The sequence below is a fragment of the Salmo salar genome, chromosome 27 (assembly GCF_965601325.2).
Source record: "Salmo salar chromosome 27, fSalSal1, whole genome shotgun sequence".
Lineage (NCBI taxonomy): Eukaryota > Metazoa > Chordata > Actinopteri > Salmoniformes > Salmonidae > Salmo > Salmo salar.
Genome location: NC_138317.1, coordinates 39,325,697 through 39,348,449, shown reverse-complemented (window position 1 = coordinate 39,348,449; position 22,753 = coordinate 39,325,697). Strand labels below are relative to the sequence as shown.

Sequence of the window (22,753 nt, the reverse complement as noted above, 5' to 3'; positions counted from 1 at the left end):
CTCTCATGGTGGAATAGTTGGTTAGGTAGAGGGCCTGTCTCTCATGGTGGAATAGTTGGCTAGGTAGAGGGCCTGTCTCTCATGGTGGAATAGTTGGTTAGGTAGAGGGCCTGTCTCTCATGGTGGAATAGTTGGCTAGGTAGAGGGCCTGTCTCTCATGGTGGAATAGTTGGTTAGGTAGAGGGCCTGTCTCTCATGGTGGAATAGTTGGTTAGGTAGAGGGCCTGTCTCTCACGATGGGATAGTTGGTTAGGTAGAGGGCCTGTCTCTCATGGTGGAATAGTTGGCTAGGTAGAGGGCATGTCTCTCATGGTGGAATAGTTGGTTAGGTAGAGGGCCTGTCTCTCATGGTGGAATAGTTGGTTAGGTAGAGGGCCTGTCTCTCATGGTGGAATAGTTGGTTAGGTAGAGGGCCTGTCTCTCATGGTGGAATAGTTGGTTAGGTAGAGGGCCTGTCTCTCATGGTGGAATAGTTGGCTAGATAGAGGGCCTGTCTCTCATGGTGGAATAGTTGGCTAGGTAGTGGGCCTGTCTCTCATGGTGGAATAGTTGGCTAGGTAGAGGGCCTGTCTCTCATGGTGGAATAGTTGGCTAGGTAGAGGGCCTGTCTCTCATGGTGGAATAGTTGGCTAGGTAGAGGGCCTGTCTCTCATGGTGGAATAGTTGGCTAGGTAGAGGGCCTGTCTCTCATGGTGGAATAGTTGGCTAGGTAGTGGGCCTGTCTCTCATGGTGGAATAGTTGGTTAGGTAGAGGGCCTGTCTCTCATGGTGGAATAGTTGGTTAGGTAGAGGGCCTGTCTCTCATGGTGGAATAGTTGGCTAGATAGAGGGCCTGTCTCTCATGGTGGAATAGTTGGTTAGGTAGAGGGCCTGTCTCTCATGGTGGAATAGTTGGCTAGGTAGAGGGCCTGTCTCTCATGGTGGAATAGTTGGTTAGGTAGAGGGCCTGTCTCTCATGGTGGAATAGTTGGCTAGATAGAGGGCCTGTCTCTCATGGTGGAATAGTTGGTTAGGTAGAGGGCTTGTCTCTCATGGTGGAATAGTTGGCTAGGTAGAGGGCCTGTCTCTCATGGTGGAATAGTTGGCTAGGTAGAGGGCCTGACCGTTCTCTCATGGTGGAATAGTTGGTTAGGTAGAGGGCCTGACCGTTCTCTCATGGTGGAATAGTTGGTTAGGTAGAGGGCCGGTCTCTCATGGTGGAATAGTTGGCTAGGTAGAGGGCCTGACCGTTCTCTCATGGTGGAATAGTTGGCTAGGTAGAGGGCCTGTCTCTCATGGTGGAATAGTTGGTTAGGTAGAGGGCCTGTCTCTCATGGTGGAATAGTTGGTTAGATAGAGGGCCTGTCTCTCATGGTGGAATAGTTGGTTAGGTAGAGGGCCTGTCTCTCATGGTGGAATAGTTGGCTAGGTAGAGGGCCTGTCTCTCATGGTGGAATAGTTGGCTAGGTAGAGGGCCTGTCTCTCATGGTGGAATAGTTGGCTAGGTAGAGGGCCTGTCTCTCATGGTGGAATAGTTGGTTAGGTAGAGGGGCTGTCTCTCATGGTGGAATAGTTGGCTAGGTAGAGGGCCTGTCTCTCATGGTGGAATAGTTGGCTAGGTAGAGGGCTTGTCTCTCATGGTGGAATAGTTGGTTAGGTAGAGGGCCTGTCTCTCATGGTGGAATAGTTGGTTAGGTAGAGGGCCTGACCGGTCTCTCATGGTGGAATAGTTGGCTAGGTAGAGGGCCTGTCTCTCATGGTGGAATAGTTGGCTAGGTAGAGGGCCTGTCTCTCATGGTGGAATAGTTGGCTAGGTAGAGGGCTTGTCTCTCATGGTGGAATAGTTGGTTAGGTAGAGGGCCTGTCTCTCATGGTGGAATAGTTGGCTAGATAGAGGGCCTGTCTCTCATGGTGGAATAGTTGGCTAGATAGAGGGCCTGTCTCTCATGGTGGAATAGTTGGTTAGGTAGAGGGCCTGTCTCTCATGGTGGAATAGTTGGCTAGATAGAGGGCCTGTCTCTCATGGTGGAATAGTTGGCTAGATAGAGGGCCTGTCTCTCATGGTGGAATAGTTGGTTAGGTAGAGGGCCTGTCTCTCATGGTGGAATAGTTGGTTAGGTAGAGGGCCTGTCTCTCATGGTGGAATAGTTGGTTAGGTAGAGGGCCTGTCTCTCATGGTGGAATAGTTGGTTAGGTAGAGGGCCTGTCTCTCATGGTGGAATAGTTGGCTAGGTAGAGGGCCTGTCTCTCATGGTGGAATAGTTGGCTAGGTAGAGGGCCTGTCTCTCATGGTGGAATAGTTGGCTAGGTAGAGGGCCTGTCTCTCATGGTGGAATAGTTGGTTAGGTAGAGGGGCCTGTCTCTCATGGTGGAATAGTTGGCTAGGTAGAGGGCCTGTCTCTCATGGTGGAATAGTTGGCTAGGTAGAGGGCCTGTCTCTCATGGTGGAATAGTTGGTTAGGTAGAGGGCCTGTCTCTCATGGTGGAATAGTTGGTTAGGTAGAGGGCCTGTCTCTCATGGTGGAATAGTTGGCTAGGTAGGGGCCTGTCTCTCATGGTGGAATAGTTGGTTAGGTAGAGGGCCTGTCTCTCATGGTGGAATAGTTGGTTAGGTAGAGGGCCTGACCGGTCTCTCATGGTGGAATAGTTGGCTAGGTAGAGGGCCTGTCTCTCATGGTGGAATAGTTGGCTAGGTAGAGGGCCTGTCTCTCATGGTGGAATAGTTGGCTAGGTAGAGGGCCTGTCTCTCATGGTGGAATAGTTGGTTAGGTAGAGGGCCTGTCTCTCATGGTGGAATAGTTGGCTAGATAGAGGGCCTGTCTCTCATGGTGGAATAGTTGGCTAGATAGAGGGCCTGTCTCTCATGGTGGAATAGTTGGTTAGGTAGAGGGCCTGTCTCTCATGGTGGAATAGTTGGCTAGATAGAGGGCCTGTCTCTCATGGTGGAATAGTTGGCTAGATAGAGGGCCTGTCTCTCATGGTGGAATAGTTGGTTAGGTAGAGGGCCTGTCTCTCATGGTGGAATAGTTGGTTAGGTAGAGGGCCTGTCTCTCATGGTGGAATAGTTGGTTAGGTAGAGGGCCTGTCTCTCATGGTGGAATAGTTGGTTAGGTAGAGGGCCTGTCTCTCATGGTGGAATAGTTGGTTAGGTAGAGGGCCTGTCTCTCATGGTGGAATAGTTGGCTAGGTAGAGGGCCTGTCTCTCATGGTGGAATAGTTGGCTAGGTAGAGGGCCTGTCTCTCATGGTGGAATAGTTGGCTAGGTAGAGGGCCTGTCTCTCATGGTGGAATAGTTGGCTAGGTAGAGGGCCTGTCTCTCATGGTGGAATAGTTGGTTAGGTAGAGGGCCTGTCTCTCATGGTGGAATAGTTGGCTAGGTAGAGGGCCTGTCTCTCATGGTGGAATAGTTGGCTAGGTAGAGGGCCTGTCTCTCATGGTGGAATAGTTGGCTAGGTAGAGGGCCTGTCTCTCATGGTGGAATAGTTGGCTAGGTAGAGGGCCTGTCTCTCATGGTGGAATAGTTGGTTAGGTAGAGGGCCTGTCTCTCATGGTGGAATAGTTGGCTAGGTAGAGGGCCTGTCTCTCATGGTGGAATAGTTGGTTAGGTAGAGGGCCTTTCTCTCATGGTGGAATAGTTGGCTAGGTAGAGGGCCTGACCGGTCTCTCATGGTGGAACAGTTGGCTAGGTAGAGGGCCTGTCTCTCATGGTGGAATAGTTGGCTAGGTAGAGGGCCGGTCTCTCATGGTGGAATAGTTGGCTAGGTAGAGGGCCTGACCGGTCTCTCATGGTGGAATAGTTGGCTAGGTAGAGGGCCTGTCTCTCATGGTGGAATAGTTGGCTAGATAGAGGGCCTGTCTCTCATGGTGGAATAGTTGGCTAGATAGAGGGCCGGTCTCTCATGGTGGAATAGTTGGTTAGGTAGAGGGCCTGTCTCTCATGGTGGAATAGTTGGCTAGGTAGAGGGCCTGTCTCTCATGGTGGAATAGTTGGCTAGGTAGAGGGCCTGTCTCTCATGGTGGAATAGTTGGCTAGGTAGAGGGCCTGTCTCTCATGGTGGAATAGTTGGTTAGGTAGAGGGCCTGTCTCTCATGGTGGAATAGTTGGCTAGGTAGAGGGCCTGTCTCTCATGGTGGAATAGTTGGCTAGGTAGAGGGCCTGTCTCTCATGGTGGAATAGTTGGCTAGGTAGAGGGCCTGTCTCTCATGGTGGAATAGTTGGCTAGGTAGAGGGCCGGTCTCTCATGGTGGAATAGTTGGTTAGGTAGAGGGCCTGTCTCTCATGGTGGAATAGTTGGCTAGGTAGAGGGCCTGTCTCTCATGGTGGAATAGTTGGCTAGGTAGAGGGCCTGTCTCTCATGGTGGAATAGTTGGCTAGGTAGAGGGCCTGTCTCTCATGGTGGAATAGTTGGCTAGGTAGAGGGCCTGTCTCTCATGGTGGAATAGTTGGTTAGGTAGAGGGCCTGTCTCTCATGGTGGAATAGTTGGCTAGGTAGAGGGCCTGTCTCTCATGGTGGAATAGTTGGTTAGGTAGAGGGCCTTTCTCTCATGGTGGAATAGTTGGCTAGGTAGAGGGCCTGACCGGTCTCTCATGGTGGAACAGTTGGCTAGGTAGAGGGCCTGTCTCTCATGGTGGAATAGTTGGCTAGGTAGAGGGCCGGTCTCTCATGGTGGAATAGTTGGCTAGGTAGAGGGCCTGACCGGTCTCTCATGGTGGAATAGTTGGCTAGGTAGAGGGCCTGTCTCTCATGGTGGAATAGTTGGCTAGATAGAGGGCCTGTCTCTCATGGTGGAATAGTTGGCTAGATAGAGGGCCGGTCTCTCATGGTGGAATAGTTGGTTAGGTAGAGGGCCTGTCTCTCATGGTGGAATAGTTGGCTAGGTAGAGGGCCTGTCTCTCATGGTGGAATAGTTGGCTAGGTAGAGGGCCTGTCTCTCATGGTGGAATAGTTGGTTAGATAGAGGGCCTGTCTCTCATGGTGGAATAGTTGGTTAGGTAGAGGGCCTGTCTCTCATGGTGGAATAGTTGGCTAGGTAGAGGGCCTGTCTCTCATGGTGGAATAGTTGGCTAGGTAGAGGGCCTGTCTCTCATGGTGGAATAGTTGGCTAGGTAGAGGGCTTGTCTCTCATGGTGGAATAGTTGGCTAGGTAGAGGGCCTGTCTCTCATGGTGGAATAGTTGGCTAGATAGAGGGCCTGTCTCTCATGGTGGAATAGTTGGTTAAGTAGAGGGCCTGTCTCTCATGGTGTAATAGTTGGCTAGGTAGAGGGCCTGTCTCTCATGGTGGAATAGTTGGTTAGGTAGAGGGCCTGTCTCTCATGGTGGAATAGTTGGTTAGGTAGAGGGCCTGTCTCTCATGGTGGAATAGTTGGCTAGGTAGAGGGCCTGTCTCTCATGGTGGAATAGTTGGCTAGGTAGTGGGCCTGTCTCTCATGGTGGAATAGTTGGGTAGGTAGAGGGCCTGTCTCTCATGGTGGAATAGTTGGTTAGGTAGAGGGCCTGTCTCTCATGGTGGAATAGTTGGTTAGGTAGAGGGCCTTTCTCTCATGGTGGAATAGTTGGTTAGGTAGAGGCCCTGACCGGTCTCTCATGGTGGAATAGTTGGCTAGGTAGAGGGCCTGTCTCTCATGGTGGAATAGTTGGTTAGGTAGAGGGCCTGACTCTCATGGTGGAATAGTTGGTTAGGTAGAGGGCCTGACCGTTCTCTCATGGTGGAATAGTTGGTTAGGTAGAGGGCCGGTCTCTCATGGTGGAATAGTTGGCTAGGTAGAGGGCCTGACCGTTCTCTCATGGTGGAATAGTTGGTTAGGTAGAGGGCCGGTCTCTCATGGTGGAATAGTTGGCTAGGTAGAGGGCCTGACCGTTCTCTCATGGTGGAATAGTTGGCTAGGTAGAGGGCCTGTCTCTCATGGTGGAATAGTTGGTTAGGTAGAGGGCCTGTCTCTCATGGTGGAATAGTTGGTTAGGTAGAGGGCCTGTCTCTCATGGTGGAATAGTTGGTTAGGTAGAGGGCCTGTCTCTCATGGTGGAATAGTTGGTTAGGTAGAGGGCCTGTCTCTCATGGTGGAATAGTTGGCTAGGTAGAGGGCCTGTCTCTCATGGTGGAATAGTTGGCTAGGTAGAGGGCCTGTCTCTCATGGTGGAATAGTTGGCTAGGTAGAGGGCCTGTCTCTCATGGTGGGATAGTTGGCTAGGTAGAGCGGTCGACCGACTGACATATGCTGTTTGATCCCCTTCTGACGGCCAGTTATACCTGCCTGGATGAAGGGAGGGAGAGAGGGATGAGGGAGTGTGTGAAGGGAGGGAAAGAGGGACGAGGGAGTGTGTGAAGGGAGGGGGGAGTGATAGAGGGATGAGGGGAGCATGTGTAGAGAGGGATGAGGGAGAGTGGAGGGAGGGATGAGGGGAGTGTGAAGGGAGGGAGCGAGGGGAGGGATAGAGGGATGAGGGGAGCATGTGTAGAGAGGGATGAGGGAGAGTGGAGGGAGGGAGGGAGGGAGGGATGAGGGGAGTGTGAAGGGAGGGAGCGGAGGTGGGATAGAGGGATGAGGGGAGCATTTGTAGAGAGGGATGAGGGAGTGTGAAGGGAGGGAGAGAGGGATGAGGGAGTGTGAAGGGAGGAAGAGACGGATGAGGGAGTGTGAAGGGAGGGAGAGAGGGATGAGGGAAGAGAAAGGGATGAGGGGAGAGTGAATGTCAGTTTAGTGAGTTTTCATTCTTTGGGATGAGTTTGTTCTAATTTTTATCTTATTTAAACCATTCAACCACAAAGCAACATACTTGTATTTCTGGGGCACACTCTTTTAACACCCCATGGACACATTGCTATAAATAGCCCTGCCTGCCATGGTTTTCTTCACAGACAGATAGTGTTACAGCAGGTGCTATGGAGGTGCTATGGAGGTGCTATGAGGGAGATGCTGCTAGGTAGCTTTCTTTGCAATTTGTCACACAGAAAGCACTGTCTGGAATGCATACAGAGAAATTACAGGGAAATTACTCTGTTTTAGAGGAAGTGGCTGTAGTGCAGGCATTGTGGTGACTCAGTAAGGAACCCAGACAGCCGCTGAGCCCCCTGGTAGTGAGCTGAGTCTTCAGGACCTGGTCGTGTAGTCATCAGGCTGTTCTGGAGCCTGTTGTTGTTAATATTAGGAGTAGCAGTCATCACAGTTGCAGCCCAGATCCCATAAAATTATTCACAAAGCGTCTCGGAGTAGGAGTGTTGATCTAGGATCAGTTTTGCCATAATGAATAAGATTACATGGACAAGGGTTCCTGATCCTACTCTCTTGAATATGTGCCTTGATACTGTGAGCACCTCTAACAGGCAGCTAATTACTTGGAACCCATTGATGGTGTTGGGATGTTCTCATCTCTGTTACCCTGATATGACTAGATATGTGGTGACTCAGTAAGGAACCCAGACAGCCGCTGGGATATGTACTGTATGGTGAGGAATCATTGTCTGTCATGTTGTTTTCATAGGAAAAGGTGTATGGCAATGTGTGAATCAAATGAATATGATGTGTTCTCAAAACACAAGGTGTAGTTAGCCTGGTCCTGGGTCTGTTTGTGCTGTCTTGCCAACCGGGACCAGGCTACAGTGTTGACCCTGCTGTCACACCTACTCCCTTTCTCCAGCGCTTAACGTTGCTGGTCTACTAATCACCGGCCCTGGCAACCATCATTACACACACCTTGTCCCATATCGTTACACAGGCCTGGTCCCCATCGTTACACACACCTGGTCCCCATCATTACACACACCTTGTCCCATATCGTTACACAGGCCTGGTCCCCATCGTTACACACACCTGGTCCCCATCATTACACACACCTTGTCCCATATCGTTACACACACCTGGTCCCCCATCGTTACACACACCTGGTCCCCATCGTTACACACACCTGGTCCCCCATCGTTACACAGGCCTGGTCCCCATCGTTACACACACACCTGGAAACCATCATTACACACACCTCCTCCCATCGTTACACACACCTGGTCCCCCATCGTTACACACACCTGGTCCCCCATCGTTACACACACCTGGTCCCCCATCGTTACACACACCTGGTCCCCATCGTTACACACCCCTGGTCCCCCATCGTTACACAGGCCTGGTCCCCATCGTTACACACACCTGGTCCCCATCGTTACACACACCTGGTCCCCATCGTTACACACACCTGGTCCCCATCGTTACACACACCTGGTCCCCCATCGTTACACACACCTGGTCCCCCATCGTTACACACGCCTCCTCCCATCGTTACACACCTGGTCCCCCATCGTTACACAGGCCTGGTCCCCATCGTTACACACACCTGGTCCCCCATCGTTACACACACCTGGTCCCCCATCGTTACACAGGCCTGGTCCCCATCGTTACACACACCTGGTCCCCCATCGTTACACACGCCTCCTCCCATCGTTACACACACCTGGTCCTCCATCGTTATACAGGCCTGGTCCCCATTGTTACACACACCTGGTCCCCCATCGTTACACACACCTGGTCCCCATCGTTACACACACCTGGTCCCCATCGTTACACACACCTGGTCCCCATCGTTACACACACCTGGTCCCCCATCGTTACACAGGCCTGGTCCCCATCGTTACACACGCCTCCTCCCATCGTTACACACACCTGGTCCCCCATCGTTACACACGCCTCCTCCCATCGTTACACACACCTGGTCCCCATCGTTACACACACCTGGTCCCCATTGTTACACACACCTGGTCCCCATCGTTACACACACCTGGTCCCCATCGTTACACACACCTGGTCCCCCATCGTTACACAGGCCTGGTCCCCATCGTTACACACACCTGGTCCCCCATCGTTACACACGCCTCCTCCCATCGTTACACACACCTGGTCCCCCATCGTTACACAGGCCTGGTCCCCATCGTTACACACACCTGGTCCCCCATCGTTACACACACCTGGTCCCCCATCGTTACACAGGCCTGGTCCCCATTGTTACACACACCTGGTCCCCCATCGTTACACAGGCCTGGTCCCCATCGTTACACACACCTGGTCCCCATCGTTACACACACCTGGTCCCCATCGTTACACACACCTGGTCCCCATCGTTACACACACCTGGTCCCCCATCGTTACACAGGCCTGGTCCCCATCGTTACACACACCTGGTCCCCCATCGTTACACACGCCTCCTCCCATCGTTATACACACCTGGTCCCCCATCGTTACACAGGCCTGGTCCCCATCGTTACACACACCTGGTCCCCCATCGTTACACACGCCTGGTCCCCCATCGTTACACACACCTGGTCCCCATCGTTACACACACCTGGTCCCCATCGTTACACACACCTTGTCCCCATTATTATGCACACCTGGACTTCATCATCGCCTTGATAACCTTCCCTTTATTTAGCCCTCAGTAGCCTCAGTCATCAGGCAGTATTGGTTTGTTTTCATGTTCAGTGCGTGTCTCCAGTTTTTTTCCTTCCCATTTGCATCATTGTTATTAAACTCTTCTTCTGCACCTGCTTCCTGACTCCCTGTGTATACCTGACACCTGCAGAAAGCTTTTCCACCCTTCTGGACTTGTGTTAAATGATGTGTTACCTTGTCAGGTAAAGTTGTATTGGTTTGTTTCATATAAGACTTTGATTTCCATAGATGTTTTGTTTGACAGTGAAGTGAAGTAATATCTTACATTGTTGAAGAAAGGCTTGGTTTGGGCCAACAATGATGATATGTGACTGATCACCTCGATTCGGTCTTATGTAGCAAAATGTGTGTGTTTTTTTTTTCATTGGATAAAAGTAGAGACTCAGAGATAGAAAATGCACTGCAGTTGAGGAACAATGGGAAAGTAATTCTGCTTTGAAAGTTGATAAACTTTTGAGAAAATGTCCCTTGAATATTTTTGGCACACCTACTTGAGGGCTTTGCTTTGTCTACACCCATTCAGCATTGTTCACACCCTCTTAAGCCTTACTCCCACCCATCTCTTTAAGGATTTACATGTGAGGCCATATGGTAAACAAATGCTATATCACATAAAATTTATGTTTATTTGTCACATGCACAGGATAAGGAAGGTGTAAACGGTACAGTTATAGTACTTGCATAGTAGCAATATCAAAAACAAAGTGTCCAGATAAAAATATTTGATAAATATTTGATTGTTATTAGATTACGGTTACCCAGACACTTATCTACATTGATGGGTCATGTGAAAGAAATCTTATAACCACCCCTCAGCCACATCTAGCTAAGTGGATGGGTCACTACTGTCTAGCCTCTTACATCTAGACGTTCCGCTAGCGGAACACCTGCTCCAATATCCAATGATGGGCGTGGCGCGAAATACAAACTCCTCGAAAATCCGAAAACTTAAATTTTTCAAACATATTACTATTTTACACCATTTTAAAGACAAGACTCTCCTTTATCTAACCACACTGTCCGATTTCAAAAAGGCTTTACAACGAAAGCAAAACATTAGATTATGTCAGGAGAGTACCCAGCCAGAAATAATCAGACACCCATTTTTCAAGCTAGCATATAATGTCACAAAAAACAAAACCACAGCTAAATGCAGCACTAACCTTTGATGATCTTCATCAGATGACACTCCTAGGACATTATGTTATACAATACATGCATGTTTTGTTCAATCAAGTTCATATTTATATCAAAAACCAGCTTTTTACATTAGCATGTGACGTTCAGAACTAGCATTCCCACCAAACACTTCCGGTGAATTTACTAAATTACTCACGATAAACGTTCACAAAAAACATAACAATTATTTTAAGAATTATAGATACCGAACTCCTTTATGCAATCGCTATGTCCGATTTTAAAATAGCTTTTCGGTGAAAGCACATTTTGCAATATTCTGAGTAGATAGCCCGGCCATCATGGCTAGCTATTTTGACACCCACCAAGTTTGGCACTCACCAAACTCAGATTTACTATAAGAAAAATTGGATTACCTTTGCTGTTCTTCGTCAGAATGCACTCCCAGGACTTCTACTTCAATAACAAATGTTGGTTTGGTTCCAAATAATCGATAGTTATATCCAAATAGCGGCGTTTTGTTGTGCGTTCAAGACACTATCCGAAGGGTAACAAAGGGTGACGCGCCCGACGCGTATCGTGACAAAAAATTTCAAAATATTCCATTACCGTACTTTGAAGCATGTCAAACGCTGTTTAAAATCAATTTTTATGCGATTTTTCTCGTAAAAAAGCGATAATATTCCGACCGGGAGTCGTTGTTTTCGTTCAAAGACTGAAAATGTAAACATGGAGTCGTCTCGTGCACGCGTGCCCCAGTCTCATTGTTCTCAGATCGACCACTTGCCAAATGCGCTACTGTTTTTCAGCCAGAGACAGCAGAGTCATCATTCAACGTTCTGGCGCCTTCTGAGAGCCTATGGGAGCATTAGAAAATGTCACGTTACAGCAGAGATCCCCTGTTTTGGATAGAAATGGCAAAGAAGGCCAAGAAATGGTCAGACAGGGTACTTCCTGTACAGAATCTTCTCAGGTTTTGGCCTGCCATTTGAGTTCTGTTATACTCACAGACACCATTCAAACAGTTTTAGAAACTTTGGAGTGTTTTCTATCCAAAGCTAATAATTATATGCATATTCTAGTTTCTGGGCAGGAGTAATAACCAGATTAAATCGGGTACGTTTTTTATCCGTCCGTGAAAATACTGCCCCCTATCCATAACAAGCTAGACATGTACACATGTTCATGAAATACAATAGATGGCTGTAATCACCCCCAGCCACATCTAGCTAAGTGGATGGGTCACTATTGTCTAGACATGTACACATGTTCATGAAATACAATAGATGGCCATAATCACCCCCCAGACACACCTGGCTAATTTGATGGGTCATGTAATAATCTGGCCGAAGTGCAGTCTATTGTTTAGACGTGTAGCTAGCTAGCTAAACAATGAACTGGCATAACCCCAACTCAACCTACTACCAATCTGCAGGTAGCTAAAGCTAACCAACTATGTTCAATGTTAACTAGCTAATATTAGGCTATCAGAGCAGCTCACAGATCACTGCACCGGTACATAGCTCATCTGTAAATAGCCCATCCAATCTACCTCATCCCCATACTGTATTTCTTTATTTATCTTGCTCCTTTGCACCCCAGTATCTCTACTTGCCATTCATCTTCTGCACATCCTACCATTCCACTGTTTAATTTCTATATTGTAATTACTTCGCCACCATGGCCTATGTATTGCCTTACCTCTCTTATCCCACCTCATTTGCACATGCTGTATATATATTTTTCTACTGTATTATTGATTGTATGTTTGTTTATTCCATGTGTAACTCTGTGTTGTATGTGTCGAACTGCTTTGCTTTATCTTTGCCAGGTCGCCGTTGTAAATGAGAACTTGTTCTCAACTAGCCTACCTGGTTAAATAAAGGTGAAATAAAAACTAGCAATGCAAATGGTTTTCTGATTCTAATAATATTACTACACAGATCATACACGTAATGTTAGCTAGCAAGCCAGAAACCTAACGTTTGCTAGCTAACAGTGTGCTTTAATTTGCAATAAAATGACTTTCTGACAAGATTAGAAACTTATCTGGAAAATGTAGCTAGACTCTTACCCATATACATGGATGAACGGTTCACGGCAGACTGGAACCATTTAACTCAGTTTTGTTTGTAGCTACATCTTGTTTGGCCAGCTTCGTGTCAAGTCACTCCGGTTCACACTGACCGTGGCGTGTGCAAAAAGTAGCCAATAACTTTTTCCTACTGATCTGTCGATAGCGCCTGCTAAATCCAGGGCATCAACGTTGTTGAGAAAAGTAGCAATGCTTTTGTAGTTCTCAATGGCTAACCTTCAAACGTTCAAAAAAACAGTGTGGTAGAAAGGACTGTCAACACATACTGAACAGCTCACGTTTATAGACAGAAGCATGCAACATGGCAGAACAATCTAAACTCATCTCCTGGCATGTCCAGCCCATACATTATCTCAGCCAATCATGGCTAGTGGGAAGGTTCCTGTGTTTTTCCATGACTAAACCAACTAGGCTCGTAATTTAACAATTTTTATTTCTATTTATGGATGGAACACAAGTTTGTTATTAACACTTCTTCGGGATCGGTGTCCCTTCCACGAGACGGTTGAGCTAACATAGGCTAATGCAATTAGCATGAGGTTGTAAGTAACAAGAAACTTTCCCAGGACATATCTGATATTGGCAGAAAGCTTACATTCTTCTTAATCTAACTGCACTGTCCAGTAGCTATTACAGTGAAAGAATACCATGCTATTGTTTGAGGAGAGTGCATAATTTTGAACATGAAAAGTTATTAATAAACATATTAGGCCCATTTGGGCAGTCTTGATACAACATTTTTAACAGAAATGCACTGGTTTATTGGATCAGTCTAAAACTGCACATACACTGCTGCCATCTAGTGGACAAAATCTAAATTGCACCTGGGCTGGAATAATACATTATGGCCTTTCTCTTGCATTTCAAAGATGATTGTACAAAAAAATGTTTTTTTTTTCTTTGTATTATCTTTTACCAGATCTATTCTTTTATATTCTCCTACATTCCTTTCAAATTTCCACAAAGTTCAGTGTTTCCTTTCAAATGATACCAAGAATGTGCATATCCTTGCTTCAGGGCCTGAGCTACAGGCAGTTAGATTTGGGTATGTCATTTTAGGCAAAAATTGAAAAAACAAAAGGGGGGGTATCCTTAAGGCACATGAAAGTTCACATGTTCCAGAAGGCATTTCTGCAACAAACAAAAAAAACATTTTGATTAAAAATAAATAAAAAATATGTTGAAATTCTGCTCCTGTTATGTAGTGATGTGCGACATACGCCTAGTTTCCTGAAGCGAGTCATATATCCTAGACAACTCATGTAGACACACACACACACACACACAACTAACCCTAACGCTGAACCACATAGAAAAAGTATTTTTCCTTATGGCGACTAACATAATATCCCCAGTTGGTTAAATGTTAGTTTACTACTAAGTATAGTTAAACACACACACACATAGACACACACACACACCCTCGCAGCACCATCACTAACACTGTAACATTGTGTGGCAGGAGCCAGAGCAGATACAAACACCCAGCCACAGCTCAGCACTAAATGGCCTCATAGTTCTCCATAATGGAGACAATAGAGGGATATGTTCACATCGGATTATCACACTCCAACAGCATAGAGGATATGACAGGGGAAATGAAGGGGCTGAGATAGAGACGTGGTCCTCAGGCCCCTCCAGGTCTCCGTCCAAAACAGCACCCTATTCCCTATAAAGTGGAGTATTTTTGACTAGAGCCCCCGTGGACCCTGATCAAAAGTACTGCAATAGGTATGGAATAGGCTGCCATTGGAGACGCAGCCCAGGAGGTGCTGCTGCGCCCCAGTTCTGTCGGCGGTCGATTCCACAAGGATGAATAATTGGGCTACAGCATTATGAGGTCTTCTTGGCAGATGGTGGAGCCGAGAACATCACCCTATTTATGAACCAGACCAAACCCCCTTTAGACCAGCGAGTGAAACCAGGTCGTAAACACCAGGTCTGCATCTCAAATGGAACCCCCTTATGCCTTCAGAAAGTATCCAGACACCTTGACTTTTTCCACATTTTGTTACGTTACGGCCTTATTCTAAAATTGATAAAGGAGTGTTTTTTCCTCATCATTCTAAACACAATACCCCATAATGACTAAGCAAAAACAGGTTGTTAGATTATTTTGCTAATTTATATAATTTTTTTAAAGGAAATATCACATAAGTATTCAGACCTTTTACTCAGTACTTTGTTGAAGCACCTTTGGCAGCGATTACAGTCTCGAGTCTTCTTGGGTATGAAGCTACAAGCTTGGCACACCTGTCTTTGGGGAGTTTCTCCCATTCTTCTCTGCAGATCCTCTCAAGCTCTGTCAGGTTCGATGGTGAGCGTTGCTGCACAGATATTTTCAGGTCTCTCCAGAAATGTTCGATTGGGGCCCCTCAAGGACATTCAGAGACTTGTCCCAAAACCACTCCTGCGTTGTCTTGGCTGTGTCCTTAGGGTCGTTGTCCTGCTGGAAAGGTGAACCTTTCCCCCAGCATGAAGTTCTGAGCGCTCTGGAGCAGGTTTTCATCAAGGATCTCTCTGTACTTTGCTCTGTTCATCTTTTGCCTCGATCCTGACTAGTCTCCCAGTCTCTGCTGCTGAAAAACATCCCTACAGCATGATGCTGCCACCACCATAATTGCAAAAATGTTTTCTAATGATCAATTTGCCTTTTAAAATGATAAACTTGGATTAGCTAACACAACGTGCCATTGGAACACAGGAGTGATGGTTGCTGATAATTGGCCTCTGTACACCTATGTAGATATTCCATTAAAAAAATCTGCCGTTTCCAGCTACAATAGTCATTTACAACGCCTGTTAAGGACAGACGTTCTGCTAGCGGAACCCCTAGCCAACAGCCAACGGCATCGCACGGCGCGAAATACAAAACCAACTAAAATACCACAACTCAATTTTCTCAAACAATCAACTATTTTACACCATTTTAAAGATAAGACTCTCGTTAATCTAACCACATTGTCCGATTTCAAAAAGGCTTTACAGCGAAAGCAAAACATTAGATTATGTTAGGAGAGTACATAGACACAAATAATCACACAGCCATTTTCCAAGCAAGCATATATGTCACATAAACCCAAACCACAGCTAAATGCAGCACTAACCTTTGATGATCTTCATCAGATGACACTCCTAGGACATTATGTTATACAATACATGCATGTTTTGTTCAATCAAGTTCATATTTATATAGAAAAACAGCTTTTTACATTAGCATGTGATGTTCAGAACTAGCATACCCACCGAAAACTTCCGGTGAATTTACTAAATTACTCATGATAAATGTTCACAAAAAACATAACAATTATTTTAAGAATTATAGATACAGAACTCCTTTATGCAATCGCCATGTCTGATTTTATAATAGCTTTTCGGCGAAAGCACATTTTGCAATATTCTGAGTAGATAGCTCGGCCATCACAGGCTAGCTAATTTGACACCCACCAAGTTTGGTGCTCAGTAAACTAAGAATTACTATTAGAAAAATTGGATTACCTTTGCTGTTCTTCGTCAGAATGCACTCCCAGGACTTCTACTTCAACGACAAATGTTGTTTTGGTTCCAAATAATCCATAGTTATATTCAAATAGCTCCGTTTTGTTCGTGCGTTCAGGTCACTATCCAAAGGGTGATGCGCATTTTGTGACAACAACAATCAAAATATTCCATTACCGTACTTAGAAGCATGTCAAACGCTGTTTAAAATCATTTTTTATGCTATTTTTCTCATAAAATAGCGATAATATTCCAACCGGGCGACGTTGTATTCATTCAAAGGCTAAAAGAAAAAAATGTAGTAGTCTCGTGGACGCGCATCTCCAGTGTCACTGTTCCCAGGCTGACCACTCACAAATTCTCCTGCTGTTCTTCGCCCAGAGACTGCAGACACCCCATTACACTTTCTGGCACCTTCTGAGAGCCAATGGAAGCCTTAGAAAATGTCACGTTACAGCACAGATGCTGTATTTTCGATAGAGATGCTACAGAAGGACAACAAATTGTCAGAGAAGGCACTTCCTGTATGGAATCTTCTCAGGTTTTGGCCTGCCATATGAGTTCTGTTATACTCACAGACACCATTCAAACAGTTTTAGAAACTTTAGAGTGTTTTCTATCCACATCTACTAATTATATGCATATTCTAGTTTCTGGGCAGGAGTAGTAACCAGATTAAATCGGGTATGTTTTTTAACCGGCCGTGAGAATACTGCCCCCTATCCCAAACAGGTTTTAACAATGTCTACACTGTATTTCTGATTCATTTGATGTTATTTTAATGGACAAAAAAATAGCTTTTCTTTCAAAAACAAGGACATTTCTAAGTTACTCAACTTTTGTGTGTGTGTGTGTGTGTGTGTGTGTGTGTGTGTGTGTGTGTGTGTGTGTGTGTGTGTGTGTGTGTGTGTGTGTGTGTGTGTGTGTGTGTGTGTGTGTGTGTGTGTGTGTGTGTGTGTGTGTGTGATATATACAGTTGAAGTCGGAAGTTTACATACACCTTAGCCAAATACATTTAAACTCAGTTTTTCACACTTCCTGACATTTAATCCTAGACATTTTCCCTGTCTAAGGTCAATTAGGATCACCACTTTATTTTAAGAATGTGAAATGTCAGAATAATAGTAGAGAGAATGATTTATTTCAGCTTTTACTTCTTTCATCACATTCCCAGTGGGTCAGAAGTTTATATATACTCAATTAGTATTTGGTAGCATTGCCTTTAAATTGTTTAACTTGGGTCAAACGTTTTGGGTAGCCTTCCACAAGCTTCCCACAATAAGTTGGGTGAATTTTGGCCCATTCCTCCTGACAGAGCTGGTGTAACTGAATCAGGACTGTAGGCCTCCTTGCTCGGACACGCTTTTTCAGTTCTGCCCACACATTTTCTATAGGATTGAGGTCAGGGCTTTGTGATGGCCACTCCAATACCTTGACTGTTGTCCTTAAGCCATTAAGCCATTTTGCCACATCTTTGGAAGTATGCTTGGGGTCATTGTCCATTTGGAAGACCCATTTGCGACCAAGCTTTAACTTCCTGACTGATGTCTTGAGATGTTGCTTCAATATATGCACATAATTTTCTTACCTCATGATGCCATCTATTTTGTGAAGTGCACCAGTCCCTCCTGCAGCAAAGCACCCCCACAATATGATGCTGCCGTCCCCGTGCTTTACGGTTGGGATGATGTTCTTCGGCTTGCAAGCATCCCCCTTTTTCCTCCAAACATAACGATGGTCATTATGGCCAAACAGTTCTATTTTTGTTTCATCAGACATTTCTCCAAAAAGTACAATCTTTGTCCCTATGTGCAAATTGTAGTCTGGCTTTTTTATGGCAGTTTTGGAGCAGTGGCTTCTTCCTTGCTGAGCGGCCTTTCAGGTTATGTCGATTATAGGACTCGTTTTACTATGGATATTGATAAGTTTGAACCTGTTTCCTCCAGCATCCTCACAAGGTCCTTTGCTGTTGTTCTGGGATTGATTTGCACTTTTAGCACCAAAGTATGTTCATCTCTAGGAGACAGAATGCGTCTCCTTTCTGAGGTTGTATGACGGCTGCGTGGTCCCATGGTGTTTATACTTGCGTACTATTGTTTTTACAGATGAACTTGCCTAAACTATAGTTTGTTAACAAGAAATTTGTGGAGTGGTTGAAAAATGAGTTTTAATGACTCCAACCAAAGTGTATGTAAACTTCCCACTTCAACTCTATATATTTATATATATATATAATTGTTTCGTTTTTTTGGGGGGGGGGGGGGCGGGGACATAAAATACTGAAATACACCAGCAAATCAGCTCCAAGTGATTTTAATTTTGGAATTCTGTTCCAAGATATTCCCACGTGATCGTATTCAAATGTAAGGAAGTTTTGAAATGATTATGTTTTAGTCAAATATTATATCTGTTTGGGGTTCTTCCGTTCAATTTGCGCTCTACAAATTATTAGTAATTATGTTCCGGACCCCTGACCCCCCCCCCCCCCCCCCCCCGGCCTATTCCCTCAACTTATTGTAGTTCTGTGGCCCAGCTATATTAGTCAAATCCCCCTGTCATAGCCCGGAGCATAGTGTGAAGTTGAAACAGAATTCCCCTGGTGTAGGCTTACACCAGGCAGCTTCCTCTGGGCAGGTGGTCAATAAATATGTCCTTGCTCCTTAGATCAGTATCGCATGTGATTCATCAAAACCCAGGGATGCTGGGAGGTCAGTGGGTTTGAGGGCCGCAGGGTCATCTGTGTGTGGCTCTGGGAGGGGGACTGATAGTGAATAAAGGGGTGTGAGGGGGAGGATGAGGGGTGAGGAATGGGGAAGTAGAGGGGGAGGAAGAGGGAGTAAAAGAGGTTTGAGTGACTTTGGGGACTGTCGCCCCCCCCCCATCTTTCCCGTCTCTTCCATTTCTCTTCCTCCTGTCGTCCCTCTCTTCCCGGGACAACTGTCAGCTTAGGGATAGGGTGTGTAACAGAGGAGCTTCAGTACAGCACACAAGCACAGGGTCGGATACAGTAACAACACAAGCACAGGGTCAGATACAGTAACAACACAAGCACTGGGTCGGATACAGTAACAACACAAGCACAGGGTCGGATACAGTAACAACACAAGCACTGGGTCGGATACAGTAACAACACAAGCCCTGTATACAGCACAAGCATAAACACACACACACACACACACACACCTTTCTGCAATATGATTAAGTGGTATCATCAATTCATACTGAGAAAAATGCAAATACTGCACTTACAAACCATTTTTACACAATGGGTGTGTGACAGAGGCTGGTAGTTCTCCAGGATAGAGGAGAGGCTGGTAGTCCAGGATAGAGGACAGGCTGGTAGTCCTCCAGGATAGAGGAGAGGCTCGCAGTCCTCCAGGATAGAGGAGAGGCTGGCAGTCCTCCAGGATAGAGGAGAGGCTGGCAGTCCTCCAGGATAGAGGAGAGGCTGGCAGTCCTCCAGGATAGAGGAGAGGCTGGTAGTCCTCCAGGATAGAGGAGAGGCTGGTAGTCCTCCAGGATAGAGGAGAGGATGGTAGTCCTCCAGGATAGAGGAGAGGCTGGTAGTCCTCCAGGATAGAGGAGAGGATGGTAGTCCTCCAGGATAGAGGAGAGGCTGGTAGTCCTCCAGGATAGAGGAGAGGCTGGTAGTCCTCCAGGATAGAGGAGAGGATGGAAGTCTCCAGGATAGAGGAGAGGCTGGTAGGCTCCAGGATAGAGGAGAGGCTGGCAGTCCTCCAGGATAGAGGCTGGTAGTCCTCCAGGATAGAGGAGAGGATGGTAGTCCTCCAGGATAGAGGAGAGGCTGGTAGTCCTCCAGGATAGAGGAGAGGATGGTAGTCCTCCATGATAGAGGAGAGGATGGTAGTCCTCCAGGATAGAGGAGAGGCTGGTAGTCCTCCAGGATAGAGGAGAGGCTGGTAGTCCTCCAGGATAGAGGAGAGGCTGGCAGTCCTCCAGGATAGAGGAGAGGCTGGCAGTCCTCCAGGATAGAGGAGAGACTGGCAGTCCTCCAGGATAGAGGAGAGACTGGTAGTCCACCAGGATAGAGGAGTGGATGGTAGTCCTCCAGGATAGAGGAGAGGATGGTAGTCCTCCAGGATAGAGGAGAGGCTGGTAGTCCTCCAGGAGAGAGGAGAGACTGGTAGTCCACCAGGATAGAGGATAGGCTGGCAGCCCTCCAGGATAGAGGAGAGGCTGGTAGTCCTCCAGGATAGAGGAGAGGCTGGTAGTCCTCCAGGATAGAGGAGAGGATGGTAGTCTCCAGGGTAGAGGAGAGGCTGGCAGTCCTCCAGGATAGAGGAGAGGCTGGCAGTCCTCCAGGATAGAGGAGAGGCTGGCAGTCCTCCAGGATAGAGGAGAGACTGGTAGTCCTCCAGGATAGAGACGGGTAGTCCTCCAGGATAGAGGAGCGGATGGTAGTCCAGGATAGAGGAGAGGCTGGTAGTCCTCCAGGATAGAGGAGAGGCTGGCAGTCCTCCAGGATAGAGGAGAGGCTGGTAGTCCTCCAGGATAGAGGAGAGGATGTTAGTCCTCCAGGATAGAGGAGAGACTGGTAGTCCTCCAGGATAGAGGAGAGGCTGGTAGTCCTCCAGGATAGAGGAGAGGCTGGTAGTCCTCCAGGATAGAGGAGAGGCTGGCAGTCCTCCAGGATAGAGGAGAGGCTGGCAGTCCTCCAGGATAGAGGAGAGGCTGGCAGTCCTCCAGGATAGAGGAGAGGCTGGCAGTCCTCCAGGATAGAGGAGAGACTGGCAGTCCTCCAGGATAGAGGAGAGACTGGTAGTCCACCAGGATAGAGGAGAGGATGGTAGTCCTCCAGGATAGAGGAGAGGATGGTAGTCCTCCAGGATAGAGGAGAGGATGGTAGTCTCCAGGATAGAGGAGAGGCTGGTAGTCTCCAGGATAGAGGAGAGGCTGGCAGTCCTCCAGGATAGAGGCTGGTAGTCCTCCAGGATAGAGGAGAGGATGGTAGTCCTCCAGGATAGAGGAGAGGCTGGTAGTCCTCCAGGATAGAGGAGAGGATGGTAGTCCTCCAGGATAGAGGAGAGGATGGTAGTCCTCCAGGATAGAGGAGAGGCTGGTAGTCCTCCAGGATAGAGGAGAGGCTGGTAGTCCTCCAGGATAGAGGAGAGGATGGTAGTCCTCTAGGATAGAGGAGAGGCTGGTAGTCCTCCAGGATAGAGGAGAGGCTGGTAGTCCTCCAGGATAGAGGAGAGGCTGGCAGTCCTCCAGGATAGAGGAGAGGATGGCAGTCCTCCAGGATAGAGGAGAGGCTGGCAGTCCTCCAGGATAGAGGAGAGACTGGCAGTCCTCCAGGATAGAGGAGAGACTGGTAGTCCACCAGGATAGAGGAGAGGATGGTAGTCCTCCAGGATAGAGGAGAGGATGGTAGTCCTCCAGGATAGAGGAGAGGCTGGTAGTCCTCCAGGATAGAGGAGAGACTGGTAGTCCACCAGGATAGAGGAGAGGATGGTAGTCCTCCAGGATAGAGGAGAGGATGGTAGTCCTCCAGGATAAAGGAGAGGCTGGTAGTTCTCCAGGATAGAGGAGAGGCTGGTAGTCCTCCAGGATAGAGGAGAGGATGGTAGTCTCCAGGATAGAGGAGAGGCTGGTAGTCTCCAGGATAGAGGAGAGGCTGGCAGTCCTCCAGGATAGAGGCTGGTAGTCCTCCAGGATAGAGGAGAGGATGGTAGTCCTCCAGGATAGAGGAGAGGCTGGCAGTCCTCCAGGATAGAGGAGAGGCTGGTAGTCCTCCAGGATAGAGGAGAGGCTGGCAGTCCTCCAGGATAGAGGAGAGACTGGCAGTCCTCCAGGATAGAGGAGAGACTGGTAGTCCACCAGGATAGAGGAGAGGATGGTAGTCCTCCAGGATAGAGGAGAGGCTGGTAGTCCTCCAGGATAGAGGAGAGGATGGTAGTCCTCTAGGATTGAGGAGAGGATGGTAGTCCTCCAGGATAGAGGAGAGGCTAGTAGTCCTCCAGGATAGAGGAGAGGCTGGTAGTCCTCCAGGATAGAGGCTGGTAGTCCTCCAGGATAGAGGAGAGGATGGTAGTCCTCCAGGATGGTAGTCCTCTGAGAGGCTAAGATATAGTTATTAAAACAGAATAGTAAACTGGGTGGTTCGGGCCCTGAATGCTGATTGGCTGACAGCTGTGGTGTGTCAGACGGTATACCACGGGTTTGACAAATATTTATTTTTACTGTTCTAATTTCATTGGTAACCAGTTTATAATATCAATAAGGCACCTCGGGAGTTTGTGGTATATGACCAATATATCACTCTGCGTTGCGTCGTGTCTAGGAACAGCCCTTAGCCGTGCTATATTGGCCATATACCACACCCCCGAGGTGCCTTATTGCTTAAGTAGATAAGGGGTATAATTACCTTGTATTACAATTGGAAAGACTCTCTGTGCTGTATTGACTGTCCTTTACTGGCATACCAATCACAACATGTCATATAGAGATGGAAAGGGGTAGTATGTAACCTTGTTACAAATAGTAATACTGTTTGCAATACGCTGACTTTGCGATGTCTACCCTGTATTTCTGATCAATTTGATGTAATTTTAAATGGACACATTTAAAAAAAAAAATAATACATCTTTCA

At 47.2% G+C, this 22,753-nt stretch overlaps 1 protein-coding gene across 1 annotated transcript in view; it reads left to right on the top strand.

Moving 5' to 3' along the window:
• Positions 1–22,753, top strand: part of LOC106589038 (unconventional myosin-Ig) — an 84,919-nt gene that overhangs the window by 60,272 nt on the left and 1,894 nt on the right. The gene's annotated exons all lie outside the window — the stretch shown is intronic.